The sequence below is a fragment of the Mus musculus genome, chromosome 6 (genome assembly GCF_000001635.26).
Source record: "Mus musculus strain C57BL/6J chromosome 6, GRCm38.p6 C57BL/6J".
In the NCBI taxonomy this organism is placed as follows: Eukaryota; Metazoa; Chordata; class Mammalia; order Rodentia; family Muridae; genus Mus; species Mus musculus.
Window position 1 is genome coordinate 121077710 of NC_000072.6, and position 20901 is coordinate 121098610.

General features: G+C 50.9%; 1 protein-coding gene across 28 annotated transcripts in view, besides 1 other annotated feature; it reads right to left on the reverse strand.

Moving 5' to 3' along the window:
- The window catches only part of Mical3 (microtubule associated monooxygenase, calponin and LIM domain containing 3), a 242212-nt gene that overhangs the window by 146164 nt on the left and 75147 nt on the right, over positions 1 to 20901 (reverse strand). For 2 of the 28 annotated variants that reach the window (NR_138097.1, NM_153396.3), the window contains exon 1: positions 3700 to 3918. The exons of the other annotated variants lie outside the window; for them this stretch is intronic. The gene's annotated coding sequence lies outside the window, so the exon portion shown is untranslated. Of the gene's footprint in view, positions 1 to 3699; positions 3919 to 20901 lie in introns of those variants that run through there. 28 annotated transcript variants of the gene reach the window in all.
- Positions 9433 to 10437: an enhancer, noted in NCBI's record as "VISTA enhancer mm580". NCBI's record gives its function as "enhancer in: limb[4/9]" and the evidence as "EXISTENCE:transgenic organism evidence [ECO:0001131][PMID:17130149]".

Consider the following 20901-nt stretch of genomic DNA (forward strand, 5'->3'; position numbering starts at 1 on the left):
GAAAAGGAGAGAGTACCCACAGGCCTCGGGGCAAGGCCCAGCATTAGCCAAGGAAGCTGCATTCTCCCATTTCCCTCTATTTCCCCAGGAGTAGCAGGAAGAATAACAGGAGTGGTGAGACACTTAGGGTTCAAATGTGTGTTCTGGTCCAGGGCTGTGGTAAGGGACTGTGTCATCCCAGCAGGACTGGTCTCTTCAGTCCCTTCACGCCTGCTGCTATTCCTCCCCGAAGTCCTCCATCTCCAACACTGCTCCGCACTAGGCTTTGATTGACTCTGCATACGTACGGGTATATACACCAGTGTGTGCTCCAGAGCTTAGGACGTGTCAACAGAGTCGATGAAAGAAGGTAACAGAGGTGGGTAGACGGTCCACCAATTAAGATCGGTCGCTACACAAGCATGAGGTTCAGAGTTCAAATCTCTAGCATCCACAGTAAAAGCTAAACATATACCAGAAACCTCAACACAAGGGGAAGGAGGGGTAGAGACAGGGGGGTGCTGGGATTTACTGGCTACCAGCCTAGTGAAAGAATCATCCTGTCTCAACAGAGTAAGTCACAGTGTCAGAGCAGAACACCTTATGTCTCCGTCTGGCTTCCACCCACGTATACTATACAACACATACAAAAGGACTCAACAGACATTTGCTGTCCACCCCACCCCCACCCCTGACTGTGTGCCAGGTGCTGGGGCATTAACAGTGGATGCCCTGCCCGCCTGAAGCTTCGGTTCTCAGGGGCTGAGACACATGTAAGCACACCCGGGGACCTAGCAGGAAGTTTCCATGCTGCAGAGAAGGCCAAGGTGAGGGCAGACAGGAGTGTTGGAACACAGAGGAGGGAAGGGGCAAGCTATGAGGCTAGCAGGACAAGGGACAGTGTGCCCACCGCAGAGAACCGGGTGAGCGAGAATGGCGGCCAGGCTGGAAGGGATTCCGATTCTTTGAATACGTTAGTTTTGGTCCAGTACAGAGGGCCTCCCTCCCTGAAGAGGGCCATGGAGACAGAACGGAGGCGGCAGAAGGTGGCTCTGAGGGCAGGCAGGTGGGTCAGAGCTCTGGCCAAACCCAGGGGCTTGCCTCCATGAAGAAGCCACAGTGAGGAAAGCATGGGGGTGAAGTGGACAGAAGCTGTGTGTGGCAGGATATGAGGGATGGCCAGGTCGGAGCACGTACCTGAGAAAGGGAAGAACAAACCAAGAGCATACACATGCATCTTATCCTGTCGGGGCCGGCTAGAGGTGAGAATGGGCTGGCCAGCCCTGGCACTCCCAGGGTGCGGAGGAGTAGCTCAGTCCCGGGTCAGCAGGGCAGTCGTCCGGCTCCACTTGGGACAGACCTAGCCAGCCTCCAACCCACTGGGTTCCCTGTCTCCTCGCATGGCTGTTAACCCCAAATCCATCCCTTATCTGCCCTAGCCAAGATAGCTAGCCGGGAGTGAGGGCACATGCCTTTAACCCTAGCACATCAGAGGCAGGTGGATCTCTGAGCCTGGTCTACACAGTGAGTTCTAAGCCACCCCGTGCTACACAGAGAAACCCTGCCTCAATTCCCACCCCACAACCCCATCCCCCACCCCAAATTCCCGGACAGCTGAACAGAGTTCTAAAGGGAAAAGCCTTATTCTCAGCACACAGCCTGCACCTACCACTCCTCCCTATATGGGCACCTGGGTGCTCCTGAGGGGTCAAGCCTGCCTGCACATAACAGATGGTGGCCCCAACTCAGGGAGCGGAGGAGAAGAAAGCAAGCCAGAAGGGTCTGTGCCCCAGCCACACTCACCAGTTACGTCTAAATCGGTGGCCCCTTCACCCTGCTGTGCCACGCCCGGCCATTCCTCAGTACCCTTCCACCGAGCAAAGGGAGCCAGCATCACTGGTCACCCACGAGATTCACTGCTCAGACCCACACAACCGTGTTCATGAACATTCAAATTGAGACTGACTGAAAGACCTTCAGGGAAAGGAACTCGATCGACGTGAGGCAAACCAGAAGGGCATTGTCACTGACAATCACGACAACCATGTGTCTGCACTACTCAACGCTCAGCAGCACAAGGTGGCACAGCAGCAGCATCCCCTTCTCCCGAGCACTGCGCCGATAGTGTGGCAAGCCTGAGTCAGGACCCCAAGGACAGGACAGGACAGGACAGGACGGGTCATTGCACTGGGCTGTTGGAGCCAGTGGGGGTACAGTGGTCTTCATAGCAGCATGGCCAGAGCCCAGCCGAGAGAATTGTTACCCAGGAACATGAAGCTGGCCAGATGATACCCAGAAGGTGTGAGCAGTGGCTGGGATGAAGGTTGGGTCAGATCAGAACCACAGCAAGGGAAAAGCAAAGCTAAAGAGGGAATACCTTCAGCCAAGCAATGGTGGCGCTCGCCTTTAATCCCAGCACTTAGGGGGTAGAGGCAGAGGCAGAGGCAGAGGCAGGCAGATCTCTGTGAGCTTGGGGCCAGCCTGGTCTATGCAGTAAGTTCCAGCACAGCCAAGGCTGTGTTGGGAATCTAACAAATTCTGATCACCAATGACAACAGATTCTGAAAGAATTACCAGTGGATTCGGCGGCCCAGGGCACACCACACAACTGCACTCACTGTCTGCAGCCTGCTCAGGCAGCAGAAAAGCAGGCACTCGGTCTTCTAGCTACTGACATTCCCAAGGGCTCAAGGTTTAGAGAGGACTCTGCTGGGGACACCTCACTTGAGAAGGCAGCTGGGTATTAGTGACATCATCTCCTTCTCCTATGCATACATAGGAAGAACGGCAACCTTCACCTCCCCACCCAAGCAGTAAGGGGGGGTAACCATTAGTGCGCTGGGCCCATTTTACCCATTCCTTACCCTACCATGGTATTAGCCTTCTTTCACTGTGACAGAGGACTTGAGAAAAACCAACCTAAAGGAAGGAAACGCTTCTTTAGCTCACGGTTTCCAAGGTCTGTGTTTACAATCACTCGGCCCCATCACTCTGGGCCTGTAGGGCCTCAAGACATCAAAGTCCGAGCGTGAGTAGATGAATCCTATCTAGCTCATGGTGGATAGAAAGCAAAGGGGACCCAGCATGTCCCCAGTGGCATCTAATTTCCTACTACCAAGACTGACACCCCCACCTCCAAGTTCCACCTCAAGTCAGTGATGAAGCCTTTTAACATTTGCGGTTTAACACTGGGGTTAACACTCAAAAATCTGAGATACAACTCGCAGTCAGGTACTGCCCTTCCTCTGTGGGACCTCCAAGAGATGAGGACAACAGGTAGACCTCAGACACCCCGAGGTGCTCAGGTAAGACCTTTCACTCTCCTGAGCCTGCCCACTTCTCCAGTGCAGTGCCGACCAGCGTCACCCCAGGGATGGTGCCTTGGGGAAGCCAGGCTTCACTGAGCCACTTTGAAGCACTGAGGAACAGAAAAGCCGTCTCTACGCCATTCACCTAAACCCAGACCCAAGGTAGAAAACACCGTTCAAGATAGGTGCTCCTGGCTCCAGATGAGAGCCTCTCAACCAACCAGGCAAATGGCTCACACTCACATAGGTTCCCAGGGACATAATTTAAGGACATACTCTCCACTGTACCATATTTACAATACACAATTAAAATCCTGAGACTCTCACATACTCTAGCCGACAGAGGTGAGGGAGCCGGCTCTCCGGTCCCAGGCCAGACGCCACCTAAATGGAATAAGCAAAGTGACATTACCCCCCGGGGCTGGAGTCTGTGTCTCACGAGGACAAGGCTGGTAACGGTGCCAACCCCAGCCTCTCCTCCTTGGTTTGAGCAGGAAATCCTGGAACGGCAAAGCCAGGCAAGGCAGCTTGCTTGCTGCGCTGGGTTGTCACTCTGTGCCCCTCAGGACCATCCTCCCATCATGTCCAGCTGGCGTTTTTGTCTCCATCCTGCTCAGGGTGGGCAATACAGCCCTCAGCCCAGGACTGTAGTCATTTGTGACATAGCCGCCAACTGAGGACATCACACTACACAGGGCAGGACAGGCAGCACCAGGTCACCAGATGACAACCTGTCTCTGGTAACTAAGGCGTGAGTCTGGCTTGGCCACATGTTTGGGTTTTGTTCCCCATCCCCCACGCAAAGCTCACATTCACAGGCGCTGCCCCCACCCCGCCCCCTGCCCCCTGCCCCGTGGTTGTATGGAAAAGGGCGCCAGACGCATCAGCCCGGGGAAACTTCGACCCTCTGTGAGATAATACCTCCTGAGCCCGTGCCAGCTGTCACCCAGCTGGACCAGCTACCGTACACACGACGGTCCCAGACAACATGGCTGTGTGAGTGGCGACATGCTTCATGGAGATTTTCCTTCACAGAACTGAACAACAGCTGGTTTCTCGTCTGAGCCAGTCCTCAGAATGTAACTATCACTTCATCCACAAAGGACAAGGTTCAATGATTTGAGTTTCTTAAAAAAAAAAAAAAAAAAAATTGCTCTACACAAATTCCAGACGCAGACATGACTGCTCGTCCAAGAACAAGGAGCCACAGCGGCCTTTGGAAAGAGCGGCCATAGGCTCTGGCTTTGGCTGCAGAGCCTGAGTATGTCCACAATGTTAGAGCTGAAGGTGGCCAGCCTGAATCTGGATGGGACACAAGGTGAACAAGCCTACAGGAGAGCCGCCTTAGCTAGCAGGCAGAGGAGGGGACGGACGGCTCAGCGTGGGGCAGGCCTGGGGCAAGTCCAGTGGCTTAGCCTGTTCCCACATCCCGGGGCAGCACGCTCTCTCATAGAGATCTCCTCTCATGTGTGCCTGGGAGAAGATATGACTGCCTCATGTTTTGTTCTGAGATAGGATCTCCTCGCGTAGCCCAAGTGGGTCTTGAACTCTTAGCCTTAGTCAGGTCCACCATGCCTGGCTTAGGTGTGACATTATGGATTTCAATTATTCCTGTTTTTTTAAAAATATTTTATTGGTTATTTTATTTACATTTCAAATGCTATCCCCTTCCCAGTTTCCCCTCTGCCATCCCTTCTCCCCTTGCTTCTATGAGGGTGCTCCCCCACCCACCCACCCACCTACTCCTGCCTCACCACCCTAGCATTCCCCTACACTGGGGCACTGAGCCTTCACAGGACCTGGGGTTTTGTTGTTGTTTTTTTTTTTTTTTTTTTTTTTTAAGATGAGGTCTAACTGTGTAGCCATGGTTGGCCTGGAGCTCACTATATAGATCAGGCTGACCAAGAATCCACAGATGTGCCTGCCTCTGCCTCAGGGAATACTGGAATTAAAGGCCTGAACCACTATGCCCAGGAATAACTTGGGATTTTTTTTTTTTTAAGATTCTGAAATCAGCACAATGTGCTTATAATTTCAGCATTAGGAGAAGCACTTCTGGAAGGTCACTTCTACCCTGACTCGAGAAAGCTCCCTACTATACCTCTGGGGTGCGCTATGCCTTGATCTCCTGTCCTTAAGTACGAGGAGGGTGAAGGTCATGAAAGATGCCAGCAGTAACAAGAGAGCAGCTGTCAAGCCAGACATGGTAGCACACACTTATAATCCCAGCTTTCAATCTCAGCCCTCAGGAGCTGGAGTTCAAGGACATTGTCAGCTGAGAATGGAGTTTGAGACCAGCATGCATTGCATGAGGCCCTCTCTGACTGACATAAAGCTTTTAAAAAAGAACTGTCACTTAGTAATCATACATTACATGGGACAGGCAGTAAGATGAGTGTGTGTGTCCCAGTTCATCAGGGCTTTACAAAACGTTCACTGCAAGGTACCACTGCCAACATGAATCTATATAAAAGGAAAAGGAGACCCAGAGAGACCCAGTAACTTGCCAAAGTCACACAGGGATGGACACGATGGAATCTGACCCCAGGAAGTCTACAACCAATACACTCAACAGCCTTCTGTAATTATGTCTGCTGCTATCTTAATCCAGAAACCATGTAATGAGCAGTTACAGTTGTCTGCAAATTACAGATGAGAAGAAAGTGCGCAAGATGATTTTGTCCAGCGAGGCAGCTTCAGGGCCAGGAGTCCAACAAGCCGTCTGACCCCTGTAGTTTGCATTTTCTCAATTGGTGGCATACTCGGAGGTTCAATCAGCCAGTGTGGGACTTCAGTACAGAGCAGGTGACACTGCCTTCCCAAGGAGGACATGGAAAAGGGTGAACTGGATGCCACGAGCCTGCTCTCTGCACCAGCCTGTCTCCCGTGGAGGAGGCTCATCCTAATGCTGACACCTCAAAGATGTGCTGCCTTCCTGAGTCTGTCTGGTGTGATTCTCTAGCTCCGATTCTCAACGTCTCCCACCTTCCCCGAGACATTCTGATCCCAAATTTGACTAGCTCGAGGAAGGATGGGGGTTAGGCGTTATCTGTAAAAACTGTACAGAACTGTACAGAAGAACAATGAGTTGAGACAGGAAAAAAAAATCTCCCAGTGGAATGAGGAAGTAGGGCCTGAAGGAGGGCCCTTCTGTGACTACTAGGCATTGCTACATACAGAACTCAGGGGGGACTTCACTCCCCTAGGAAAGGGTCACATTGCAGGGTTCGAAACCCACCATGTAGGGAAGACGGACATAACCACAACAGAATCCAGCCTTTTTTGGCAGAAGAGCTTCTCTTTGCCATCAGCAGTTTCTTATCTTTCTGGGACAGACTATTCCTTACAGCCCGCTGACTGGAAGAATGCCTGAGAATCAAAAGCTATGAATTCAACATTTCCCCCTGGGCCCCTTGTCTGTGGCTCACAGCCTGTCCACACACAGAGGAGAGCAGGACGCATATGTTTAGGACGCCGTTCACTGAAGCTGGAACGCATGATGACCTGGCCCGTGGACCCCCAGGCCTATCCCCTGCACACAACACAAGCATTCTAAGCAGCCACAGCATGAGGAGCCCTGGATGGACACCTCTTGACAACAGTTTCAGACACACAGGGCGCTAGCAAGATGGCTCCATGGGTAAAGGTGCTTGTTGCCAAACCTGACTGAGTTTGATCGCTAGGACCTGTGTGTGAATTGAAAAAAATACAGTTCTCATGGGGCATGGTGGCACATGCCTTTAATCCCAGCACTAGGGAGGCAGAGGCAGGGGGATCTCTGTGAGTCTCATGCCAGCAGCCTGGTCTACAAAGCAAGTCCAGGAATAGCTAAGGCTTGTTCAAAACCCTATATTGAAAAACCAAAAGAATACAGTTCTCCGGGACCAGGCAGGGGAAACCAGGAGGCACTGTAGACTTGTGGAGGCTCCAGACTGTTGCATCTCCCTCCCCAGGTCAGACAACCCTACACTTCCTTGCGGTGAAGCAGAGGGAGGCGGAATGTCATCTGCGGTAGAGTATCTCCATAGTAAACACCAGGCCCAGGTGCCATTCCCCCAGCACACAAGACCAGCAAATGGTGTGAGTTTACTAACAGCAAATAAGACGGTCTGACACTGTAATAGACACACTTCCGACCACAGAGACCCCCCAAAGGACCTCCAGCCTGTGGGAGCTGGGGAATGGAGAAGACACCCCAGGTTGACTCCACAACTGGTGAAGGGCTTGTTGAACAATGGATGGAGAGGGCTCATATAGAAACCCAACTCTGGCATCCATACTTGGTTCCTGGTCAATAATGAGGGGCGGGGACCTACTATGAAAAAACTCACCAGCCCCCTCCCTGGGCTCGGAAAAGTGGGTGTAAATGGCTCTAAGAGTAAACTGGAGGCAACAGAAGGGGCGATGCAGACGGCCACTTTTCAGGAGACACTGCTATATGCCACTCGGTGGCCCTACGCATGCAAGACTGGGGTCTGAGGACTGTAGGTTTGGAGGTCCCGAGCCAGCACGGGTGAGGAGGCCACTCCACTTCCTTGTAGCAGTTATTGCAACATGGAGGCAGCAGGAAGATCCAGGAGTGAACCCAGGAAAGTCTAATGAGTGATTCGGGCGCTGGCCACACAGAGTCTTTCTTTCTTCCCACCTTCACAGACATTACTTCACCACACCCTCGGGTTCTTTGCTGACAGGTTCTCACAGGCAGGTAGGTCTTAAGTGGTAGAGGAGAAGGCTGAGCCCAGGGGCAGCCTTCAGGAGACCAGAATGGTGCATGACTGACTGCCCAAGCTGCCAGAAAGCGGGAGAACGCAGGGGAGGAGCTGGGCTGACTTCTCTGTGCTTTGCCAGACACCCAGGCTGTCTCTCACAAACGACTCTACAAGTTTAGGAAAAACTGAGTGTCCCAAAAGTGAGTCCCAAAACAAGTGTCTAGGATTCCACAGGCTAGACTCATAATCTGCCTCGCCCTCTTTGAGCATCAAGAACCCGAGTTGCCTCAAGTTATTCTCATACAAGCCAAAAACGGACAAAAGAAGGATGAAGTGGGGATGGGGGTAGGGAGCCGAAATCAATGAAATTTCAGTTTTATCTCTAGGGGCGCCTCAAATGACCCCAGACTGCTGACTGCCTCACGTTACTCTACATGTCATACAGGAAGTCCCTGTGCTCGGCATCTACTGCGTCCACTGGGTGTGAGGTACTGTGTTGGATTTGAGCACACAAAGTGAACTCCTACCTTTCCCCATAAGCACACTCCTACTGTGCACCCTGACAGGTCTGTGAGGCAAAGAGCAAAAGGCAAGGGAAGGGCCTGGACGGTCCTCCAAGGCTCAGGCATTGCAGCAAGGCCTCAGTAAGGGAAGTGCTGCTTTGCCTGACAGACAGGGCTAGGCCAAGAAGGAAGAAGCGAGCAGGAGGCAGGAGGAAGCGCTGCATGCACAGGTTACCCGGTGAGCGCAGACTCGGCCCTTCCCGGAACAGAGGCCAATGGGTTTAGAGGTCAGTGAGGAGGACGGCAAGGTAGGGCAGGCTACTGGTGGCCTGGCTGGACATCTCCAAGGTTGGGATACAAGCATTTGTCTTCCCTGACACACCCTAATACTTGCTTACTGAGCACAGTGGCGGGCACCCATCATCCCAGCACTTAGGAGGCCAAGGAAGGGAGACCTGCTCGAACCCAGGATTCCAGGCCAGCCGGGGGACATCCTAAGACCCCGTCTCTAAGGGAGGACAGAAGACAGGAGGAAGGTGGGAGAAAGAAAACCCTGAGCACAGGGACACACACCTATGATTCCAGCACTCAGGAGGCTGCAACAGGAGGATACGGAGCTCAAAGCCAGCTAGGCAAGATGAGTCCTGGTCTCAAAAGAAAGCGAGGAAGTGAGCAGTCAAGGCGTGGTTGACACGGCACATCAAATATAAACTGATGAGAACACCAGTTAGCAAGCAAACCAACGGCTAAAACTCATAGCCTTTAACAATCGTATAACTCAACCAATGGCTAAAATTCTTAGCCTTAAACAATTGTATAACTCAGCCTATGGATATGAAAAGCCAGGTTACCCATGGAATCCCAAACCAAAAATAATAATAAAAGGGTCCTGGGACAAGAAAACATATCCTGAGGCTATGCCTGGCTGCTCTCCCATGATGCATCTCACTGGAAAGGGCAACTTCAGGTAATGATGTGTCTGTCATCAGGCTCCCCAGAGAAGGTGCGACCCCAGCGGAAACTGAGGTCTGGAGAGAACTGTCTAAGCCAGCTGGGTGTTCCAGGCGCACAGCGAGCAAGTACAGAGACGAGGAAAGCAGGTGCTCACGGGAGACACGTGGGAGCACAGCTGGTCCCACCCAAAAATGCACAGCACCCAACTCGTCCTTCCCAAAGGTCTCACTAGGAGACCAGAAACATCAGCTGGGCAGCCCAGGGCACAGAGCTGCAGTCACGCTCACACACCTCATGAAGAAAGTGCATACGACTGTCTACAACAAGAGAAGGAGGAACAGCAGAGAGCTTTGATTGCTGATATTTAAAAAAGAAAAAAAAAAAAAAAAGAAGGAGATGCCAACGAGAAGGGAGAAAGGGGAAGGGGGAAACTCAAGTTGTTGCAGCATTATGCAAGCAAAATTCCAGGCATAAGCCAGGAAATTCAAAGGTCATGGTTCCCACAGCAACAGTAACCTGACCCGTCAGCGTATGTAGCCTTTGGCGGTGCCAGAGCCAAAGCAGCCCTATCATGCCAATGCTCGCTGAGCAGCTCCCGTCAGCCCCGCATACCTGCTGTGCAGGCAACCCCCACTAAGTCTACACATGCCCAGCAGGCCACACCCTGCTGTGTGAAGCTCACCTGGTGCCCACGCCAGGCTGCGCCAGCCCCAACTCTTCTTGGCAGACCCTCATCCTGCCTCCACCCACACCTGCCCACCGTGGGTTTTTAATCCTAACTGCCTGTGGGGAACATAAGCACAGCATATCCATCCGGCCTGGTACCAGGGGGAGCAGGGGAGCGCGTGCCTGTGAGTCAAAGGTTTTTGACACTCGTCTTCGCTCCCGTCCGGTGGCATCCCGTGGCGAGGCCTGGAAAAAGTGGGGAGTGCCAGAGGCAGTGCCATGCTTCGGAGGATGGTGTCAAATAGATGAAAAGAAGGCTGCAAGATGGCTCGGCAGAAGAAAAGGGGCTTGCGGCTAAGCCGGAAACCATGAGCCCATCTCCAGAACCCACCTGGTAGAAGGAGAGAACAAACTCCTCCAAGATGACCTCTGACCTCCACATGCATACACATACATGTAAAAAAAGGTGAATAGAAATCGCACTTGGTGGGTCATACCTGGAATTCCTGCTCTCTGGAGGCAGAGGCAGTTCAAGGACAGCCTAGTATCAAGACCTTGTCTCACTAAGTATGGGAGCATACCTGTAAAATCGTATGACGTGGGAGGAAGAGGCAGGTCAGGAGGATTAGGACTTTAAAGTCATGCTCTACATTGCAAGTTCGAAAGGTCACCTGGACTACACATGACCTTTGTCTCAAAAAGATTTAAAAAAAAAAAAAGACTAGACAAAGGCACAGCTCACTGAGAGGGAGAAGACTGTAGCCACGGTCTACTGAAAGCCTTGTCTCTAGAGAACTCCTAATTAAGTGAGTCTAGACACAGGCAGTCACCAGATTCCCGCACCTATGCCGAGACACAAGATGGACACACAGAGGTGGGCCGAGGGGCCACCCCTCCAGTCTCACCCCCACCCTGGGTGGGATAGTTAAAGTGGAGAGGTGATCCTGAGCCTTTTCAAAGGATCAAACCCAGAGGGCCTTCTCCCAAAGGTGTAACTGTCACCAGAGAAGTCTGAGGATTCAGAATCCCTCCTCCCTTTGGGGCAAGGCTCAGGTAAGCGGTGTGGCTTCCCAGATCCGGACAAAGAATAGCTTTCCCATTCCTAAGCTCCAGGTGAGTAAACGCGGTCAAGGCAGGTGGAGTGCAGGGTGTGCGAGCAGCCATGCTACTCTGAGCACGCACCTCCGCAAGGATGCTGAGACAGACATGCTTCTCATATGGCTACAAAAAATAAAGTCACACGCATGGACACCCACAGAGAGGGGCCTAACAGGACGGTGCCCAACAAACCAGAAACATCTGCAGGTGTGTTGCTGTCATCATACTGTGTCACCACCGGCCGGCACTGCCACAGGAGCAGAGGCCCTTCAGTGGAGAGGGCTGTGTCCATGTTAATGCTCTGTCTGCTTTTTAACAGTAGGGCAGCCAGTGTTTCGAGGGCATCTACTCCATGAGAAGCACCAGCTCGTAAGCTCTTCTTTGGGGCACTGACTTGTGGGAAGCCACATGTGCCATTGCAGAGTGGCACTGACTACTGCTGGCCACCACGCATAAGTTTGGACAAACAACCAATGTGTACATAATGCAGTAAAGTTTTTTGCAAAGACACTGCCTGGCCCGGGCATGATAATGAGGCTTTGGGAGTATAACCAATCAGATGTGAGACATGCAAATGAGGTATGATAATGAGGCTCTGTGAGGTACAGAGAGAGAGAGAGAGAGTAGCCAATCAGATGAGGAACATGCAAATGAGGCTTAGTGCATAACCAATCCGGGTGTGAGACACGCCTCTCCTAGGCCTATATAAGCAGCACCAATTCTGGGCTGGGGTCTCTTCGCCTCTGCAATCAAGCTCTCCCAATAAACGTGTGCAGAAGGATCCTGTTGCAGCGTCGTTACTGCTGGCCAGTCCGGCGCGCGCAAGACTGACTCTTTACAATAATTTCACAGGGTGGCTCTCAGTAGCCACCTTGTGTTGAGGATACAGTGGTTGGTGGTAGAAGAGAAAATGAGCTCAAATCCTCTGACTCTAGGGCCTACAATCTTAACCACATCACATTTATCTCCAATGTATCACACTACGACCCCAGCAGGCACCAAAACACAAGAGGCCAAGGTCATTCCAAGAACATTCTTAGAAAGAGTTGTCAGATTCAGGCCAACCTTGTGATCCAAGAACCGTATGCAAAGTCCTAAGCTCTGGCATCTCGGATGCCACTGCTACCCAGTGTCCCCCACTGGACTGACGCGGCTCCCATCAGAACACGAATGGCCATGAGACCATGCTTCCCTTCAAAACTATACTTGCCGACAGTCAGTCACGAATTCCGCCGCCTCAGGCTAATGCTAAATGAATAAGCCAGGAAACGCTTTTAAAGATTTTTTTTTTTAACAAGTATGAGTGTTTGCCTACAAGTACATATATGCACCACATAGATGCCTGGTGCCCAAAAAGGCCAAAGAAGGGTATCAAATGCCCTGGAGCTGGAGTTACAGGGAATTGTGAACAGCCACGTGGGTGCCGGGAACCAAATCTCGGTCCTCTGAAAAAACAGAAGTGCTGCTAACCACAGGACCATCTCTCCAGGCCCTAATTTGACTAATTCTTAATTAATTAACTAATTTGTTTCGTGCTAAGAAGGAAACCTAGGACCTCATGCATGTTAGACAAGCAGTCTACTACCGAAAACCACAGCCCCTCGGGCTTATTTCAACTGTCACAAGCCCTACTTGAGTAGCTTTCTATAGAACCAATCTTACAACCTCCTTGCATTCAGAGACAGACAGACATCACACTCACCCCTTTTCTTTACTAGGTCCTCCTGTTCCTTATATATTTGCATTCTCACACTCCACCCTCTAACTCCCCAGCTACGTGACTTATACTGTTTGTTCAGATTACATGCAAAGAGAAAAATCTGACACACGCACTTACCCCAATTTAGTTATGGAGATAAAGAGCTAAGAGGGCCACGAAAGAAAAGAGACTGTGAAATAACACATTTAAAAGCCAGTCCAACTGCTGTCCCCAAAAGAAGGACCCTGGCTATGGAGCAGGCTCTCCTGAGCGCCCCGTTCTCCCCACCTCGCATGGGACACACGATCTACGTATGAGTGGAGACGGCCACGTGACACAAAGGGGGCAGCAAATATGAGTGTCAGCAGAATGTCACTATGACTGCCCAGATTGTCATGTGTCTTCTCTGAGCTGCTAGAGTCTGTGGGAGGGACCAGGGCAGTCGATGGTTTCACACTTTCATCCTGGTACTCTGTGCACATAACTCAGGTGCACGGACTACTAGGCTGTATATTTGACTGGAGAAAATAACACTGAAAATCCCATTAGGTGACACGGGAGCGTTAAGGGAACCTTGGGCAACGACAACGTTCTGTTCTCAGAGTTTGCGCACGTGCAACACACACACACACACACACACACACACACACCCCTCAGAACTCCTGTATCTACCTCAAACCCGGCTAAACCCAAGCCCCAGGCCCCAGACCCCAGTCAGTGAGTTTAGTCGGAATCACTTTACACCCGCCTTTCGTGTTATCAGAGGCATCTGGAGAAAACGCCTTGCAAAGCTGTATGACCTCCGTTCTGTGTGCATAGGATTTTAGGTTTCCAAAATCTAAAACGGAGTCATCTAGTTCTTGAGATGAAAAAGCCAGAAACTTGTAGGCTAATTCAGCTCTCCAGACTTTGATTCAGCAAACACTTGAAAGCCCTGAAATCAAACATAAAGTTTGAAAAGTCTAGGCTTTTTTAAGAACTACAGGCAAGCTGGACTTTACCAAAACAAAAAACCCTGCATGCTTCATGGCCTAACCACAACCTGGAAAGACCTGGAAGGAAATATTTGCAGATCACACGTCTCATAAGGAAATTGTATTCAGAGTATACAAAGAGCTCCAACAATTCAACAAGAAAATGATAAACGCCGGGCAGTGGTGGTGCACGACTTTAATCCCAGCACTTGGAAGGCAGAGGCAGGTGGATTTCTGGAGTTTGAGGCCAGCCTGGTCTACAAAGTGAGTTCCAGGACAGCCAGAGCTACACAGAGAAACCCTGTCTCGAAAAAAAAAGAAAGAGAAAGAAAGAAAAATAAAATGATAAGCAATTGATTTAAATGGTCAACCTACAGTTAGACATCAGGCAGGCAAAAGCTGTGCATGGGAGCACATCTCCACTGTCCCAGGTACATGGTCCCACTGGGAAAGTGACTTGAGCCCAGAGTCCAGCAGGAGGAAGGGAAGAAGGGGGAAGGATAAGATTAGCGATGATGCCGAGAAACCGGACCTCTTTGGTAGTGCTTTGGAAAAGTACTTTGGTAGTTCTTCCAAATGCTATGCACCCACTTACCCTACAACCCAGGAATTTCACTCCTACATCTGAACAACCCAGGAAAATAAATCCCCAGGCACACAGAAACAAGAGCATCCCTACTAACACAGTCAGGGGACAGAGCCCCCGTCATGTGGACAGATAAAAGACTCACCCGTGAAAGGGGGCAGGGACTGCTACAAGTTCATCGCCAGCCTGGTCTAGATTGTGGATACTACAGAATATTAACCAGCTATAAAAGAGAAGAGAATTCTGCTGTTCACAACTTCATGGATCATCCTTGAAAATAGGCTGAGAGAAAACAAACAAACAAACAAACAAACAAACAAACAAACCACAGCCAGGAAAACAATACAATACTACATATACTGCATGGTCCCTTTATAAGAAGTGTCAGGACAGCAAATCTATAGACAGGAAGAAGGGAGCCAGGGGAAACAGGGTACAGGGCTGCTTTGAGGGACCACAAAAATGTCCTTAAGTTGGCTGCAGTAAATGTCTCACAGTTCTGGATACACTAAAAACCACTAAACTGTTCAGTTTGTTTTGTTTTCTGAGACAGGGTTTCCCTGTGTAGCCCTGGCTGTCCTAGAACTCACTCTATAGACCAGGCAGGCTGGCCTTCAACTCAGAGATCTGCCTGCCTCTGCCTCCCGGGAAGGCATGCACACCCCGCCCCCCCACCCCAGAAGACTGTACAATTTAAATGATCTGTATAGTTTTATAAAGCTATTGGGCTTTTAACAGTTTACTTCCTTATTTTGTGTACATTTTGTGCTTTGCCTCACGTATCTTATGTGCAGATGTCTGATCCCCTGAACTGGAGTTACAGACAGAACCAATATGTGCGCTACCATGTGGGTGCTGGGAATTGCAGGTCCTCTGTGAAAGGGCAGCCAGTGCTCTTAACCACGGAGCCATCTCTCCAGCTCCACTACTTTTTTCTTTTTAGGTGGATATATTTCCCCGTGTGTGCCAGGTGCCTGCAGAGGTCAGAAGAAGGTGTCACTGGAGTGATGGAAGCTTGTCAGCTGCCATGTTGGTGCTGGGGATTCATTAAAAGAAACTGTGTGTGTGCACGTGCGCATATGTGTGGGTCAGAACACAACCATAGTCTCATCTTGGTTGGCCTCAGCTCTGTACACCAGGCTGGCTGGACCATGCGCTCCTATGGATGAGTCCAATCTCGCCATAGGCACTGAGTCTACAGATGCACACTATGGAGCTCAGCTTTGCACAGGCTCTGGGGATTTAACTTTGGTCCTCACCTTTCCGTGCTGAGCTATCTCCACAGTCCCATTCAGGGACTTTTCCTAAGACAACCTTTGCCTAAGACAGTCAGGAGCCCTACTTCAGCTTACTCCCTCAGCCTAGCTCACCCCAAAACTTAGGTCCACTCTCTTAACCAAACATGTGGCTTCCTGGAGGATTTGAGAAGTATTTGCCATGTATTTCCTTTCTCGCTGCTCTCTTTCACAGACAGCAGATTCTCCTCCACTCGCCTAGTGCTAGGATTACAGATGCCTGCCACCACCCCGGATGGCACCCATGATGCCCTTGATGATTGAGAGGGAAGCCTGGCTAGTCCCTGAGTCTGCCCACAGGCAGAATTGACAGTTGCATACTGGCAGGCAAATGAAGGGGACAGTTTGGAAATAAAGACACAGGTTTGCCTGTGGGACCTCCCTCCCTTATCAGAAGTGACAGTTCCCCCCTCCACTACCTTCTGTCACACCCACTGTTACAGTAACTCAGGGTTGCCCCCATCCCTTGTAACCCATATCTAGGGACAAGGGTAAAACAGGTGACAGACACCTAAGACCCGCCACCAAAGCCAGTACAAGTGGACAACTCCTATCTGTTGGCATAAGTGTTTGCTTCCCAAAAGAATACTATAGCCCTCCTCCCCACCTAGCCTTCAATGCCCCTGGGAGTACCCCACATGCCTGTAAAGGGGACTGTCACATGACCCATACAAGCACCCACAGCTCTGGTCACACCCACCTTCCTTTTTCCGCTCCCTTATCGTTTAGCTGCAGGTCATACGTGCTGCTGGAAGGACTACAGCCTACAGCACCCCTCCCAGCCTTGCCCACAGTCTGCCGACGCAACCTTCTCTCTTGCCCACAGAACTATCACATCCCTGGAAGGCAATAGGGGTGAGGTAGCAACCAAAACCTGGGAGGAGGTATGAACCTGAGACAGCAGGGGTGTGTGAGTGGTAGGGGGAGATGCAGATGCTGTTCAAAGCTGTACTGTCCTCTGGGAAGAAAGCAGTGTATGCAATCCCAAAAGTGGTCCAGCTTTAGCTAGAGTCTCAGTCTGCAGAAGGCAACAGTCACCCCAGGTCCAGTTGACAGGGATGCTGCATCTGCCTTCCTGGCCTGGCCCACCTTCCCCCAACTCTTCATATTCTGTGACTTTCTCACGCTGTAGGGCTGAGTGGGGCCTGGTATTAGAATGCTTACTTAGCAAGCGTGAAGCCTTGCAGTCCATATATGTGTGTGTGTGCGTGCGTGTGTGTGTGTGTGTGTGTGTGTGTGTGTGTGTATGATTCCAAGATTCCAATAGTTGTGTGTGTGTGTGTGTGTGTGTGTGTGTGTGTGTGTGTGTATGATTCCAAGATTCCAATAGTTGTTCTGTCCACAAGGTCGGAAGACTTAGCTGCTCTTCAGTTTATGAAAAAATCCTGAAGAAGTAGGCTGTAATCCCAGTGAAGGAACGGACTTGCCAGGGATAGGGAGGGAGGGGGAGAGATTCCTTCTTTTATGTCCTTTTATATAGGCTGCCAGCAGGTGTGGCCCAGATTGAAGACAGACCCTCCCACCTCAAAAGATCCAGATTAAAACTATGTCTTCCCCTGGGCAGTGATGGCTCATGCCTTTAATCCCAACAGTTGGAAGGCAGAGAGGCAGACAGATCTCTGAGTTCGAGGCCAGCCTGGTCTACAGAGCGAGATGCAGGACAGCCAGATCCACATAGAGAAACACTGTCTTGAAAAAAACGAAAACAAAAACAAAATAATAGTACATCTCAAAAGATCTGGATTAAAGGTGGACCTTCCCACTTTGAATTATTTAATTAAAAACAAACAAACAAACAAACAAACAAAACCCTCCCAGCTGTATCCAGGTGCCTGGGTTTTAACTAATTCCAGATATAGTCAGGTTGGCAACCAAGAATAGCTATCATAGAAAATATTCCTATTTTCAGGAACACCCACTGAAGCACTTGGAAGCCCAGGGATACAACATATAACTTACAGGTTAAGCTGGGGGGGAAGGGGAGGGTCAAATCTCAAAACAACACACATGCAAAAACAATGGGTCAATCTGTCTCTCAGTATGTAATAAACAGGAGTCCCCTGTTCTAGCCCTGACTGTCCCTAAATTTAGAACAAAATTAAGTTACCACAAATACCAAAGTCCCAACCTGCCTCTTAGCCTAAAAGTTTAACAATCCTCAGCGCCTCAAGAGCTGCTGCAGGTTGGTCCGTGGCATCGCACCTGTCTACCCAGCAGGTCGTCCTGTGCCCCTCTGTGAACCTGGACTTGCCTGAATGGATTTATCCAGAGGTGCTGAGGAAGCAACACAGGGAAGCGGCTCCAGGCAGGCTGCTGATCACACTGCTGCGGCCATTTCTCTCTCCCGCTCTGCAGTCGGCTCACCCAGACCCAACCACAGAGTGACAGGGATCTGCAGGCCACACACTGTCTGTGCGTGCTGATGCTCCCAGACACTTTACCAGGCCAATGTGTCCCCACAGCCCATTCACTCACTCTGTGTCCTCTCTGCCTGCTTTATGGCCATTCTCAAGGACAGGCCAAGACTCTGCAAAAGCAGGTGACAGGCCGACCTCATGAAGCCTCTACGTTAATAGGAAGAAGTACAGAGAAAGCTCTTTTTACCAAACACCTACGTAGCACAGACTCCTTCCACATTAGGCGCTGAACTTTGTTTTGTGTAGCCCAGGCTGTCCTAGAACTCACCTCTGTAGACCAGGCTGGCCTCAAACTCACAGAGATCTGCCTGCCTCTGCTGCCCAAAGGCATGAGCCACCACGTCCAGCCATGCTAAGATTATTTTTCCCTGCAATACAACAGCCCAGCCTGGTCTTAGCCTCCTGAGTTCAGGCAATCCTCCGGCCTCAGCCTCCTGTAGGAGCCAGGACTAGAGCCTCAAGACCTGGGTTTTAGGGTTTTTAGGTGTTCGGGGTTTGTGGTACCTTAGCAAAGGGGTTTCTGCTAAGGGGTAGGGACCGTGCAGAGGCCCTGACGCAGGCATACCAGGAGCAGATCCAAACAGCCACTGCTGCCTTTGAGGCTGGGATTGCTCGTGACCTTAGACCTGACTCTGTGTCCTTCCTGATGGTCACTGGCTACTTTCATGTTATATTGACTTCCAAAGTGAACTGTAAACTCTGATAACAGAGCCCATGACCTCTACACCTCCCCACCCCACCACCCTAAGTCTCTGCAAAAGTTAAATGTGTGTGGCCTTGTGGATTCCATGGACTCCCGGGTCCCAGGGGAACATGCAGGCTGGCTACAGCAGCTTGGCCAGCCCGAGCAGCTGTACCCCTGCATGAGCGGCGAGCACGGCCCCATCTATGTGGAGGAAGCAGTGAGTGAAGGGCCCTGTGGCTATGTCAGAACACCCCTGCCTGGTTTGACTCTCACATCCGGTGGCCAACACCTTCCCTGACAAATTTTCGAATATAAGACAAAACCACCCAGTGACTTCTGAACTTTCCACCGGGCACCAGACCCCAGAGTTTCTCATCGGGCATGGGATGGGAAGAGAGGGTACAGAAGATGCAGAGGCACCACGTCATCCCCCCCACAGACGGTGGCTGGCCAGCCTCTCAATGCCTGGCAAGGCCTCAAGACTACATCTGACAGGGACTCCAGACTTGGGTTTCACAGGTCCTGGATGGCTTGGCTCTGAAGAGGCAGGTCAGTAATAACGAAGCCGAGAAGGGCCCCGGGGCAAATCTACAAAGGCTCAGAACACTTACAAGGAAGGCAGAGAGTGTTTAGGGAAGTGGAGGGGGTTTGCTCACTCACTGCAGTGGGCCATCCACTTTACACTCAGAGGACACTTCCCTTCCCTTCCGCGTCCCTTACCTGAGCAGAATCACATCCCATGGAGCTGTGCAAGCAACTCAGAAGGAACCACGGACATGCAGCTCAACACCCCATTTCTCCATTCAGTCTTTTTCTCCCCTCTCTGTGTGGCCCTGGCTGTCCTGGAACTAACTAACACTGTCTGTCTGTCTGTCTGTCTGTGTGCGTGTCTGTCTCTCTCTCTCTCTCTCTTTCTGTGTGTGTGTGTAGACCAGGCTGGCCTTGAGCTCAAGAGATCCACCTGCCTCCACCTCCAGAGAACTGGGATTAAAGGCGTGTGCCACCACTGCCCAGCTTGGGTTTGGTCTATCTAAAGTAGCAGAAAGAGAATCATTTTGGCCCAAGTCCAAAATGTTAGGATCCCGCCCCCCACATACTTTATTTCCAAAGCAAATTACTGACACTTACTGATAGTTTCTGCTTCTCAGACAAAGCCTGGAGAGGGCACATCTTAGAGAAGATCATGTTCCATACTGAGATGCAATGAAAGAGAACAGAGAAAACTACGCCAGCTCTCAGGTGCACATAGTTCCCTATGGAGTGGCATCCCGGCGAAGCGGGAAGCGACAGCAGGAGCCATGTGAGAACTCAGCGGTTCTCAACCTGTGTGTCTGTGTGTCGCAACCTCCATGGAGTCGATTATCAGAAATCTACATCATTATTCACGACAGTAGTAAAATTAGTTATGAAGTAGCAGCAAAGATAATTTTATAGCTGGGGGTCACCACTATAAAAGGCCGTGTATTAAAGGGTTGCAGCATTAGGAAGATGGGGAACCACCGCTCAAGTTCAAGACAGTAATAGCAGGTGACCCTCCCTCTAGGCTGCTGCTTGTCATGGCGGGACCAGTGAGTAGTAGGTGGGATACAGGAGAATCAATCCTGCCATTAGGATTGTTAGCATCCACTCCTGTGATGAGCGTCTCTCCGAGGATGGCAGCCATCTAGCAAGAACAGCTACGGGAGGCACAGTAGCGTCAGAAACAATCAGACTACAGTTCCACATCCATGCTAAGTGCCCTAGCGCTCTGTACCGTGGCCAAGGAGCACTGTCTTATCTTTTGATAAATCTGCACTGAGGCATTTTGAATAGAGAGGCACAATGAATGGTAAAGTAACCGGAGCAAACGGGAACAATGAGATCTAATACATACATCTAGATAGCAGGCAGTGGGACTCTCTACTGCTTGCTGCTCTTGTGGCTTCTCCTGACTGGGAAGCGTTGACAAAAGACCCGCCCCCCAAATAACTCCAAGGGCAGCCCCAACCAAGTTACAGCAGGTCCTATTTTGCAGTGCACCTAAAACCA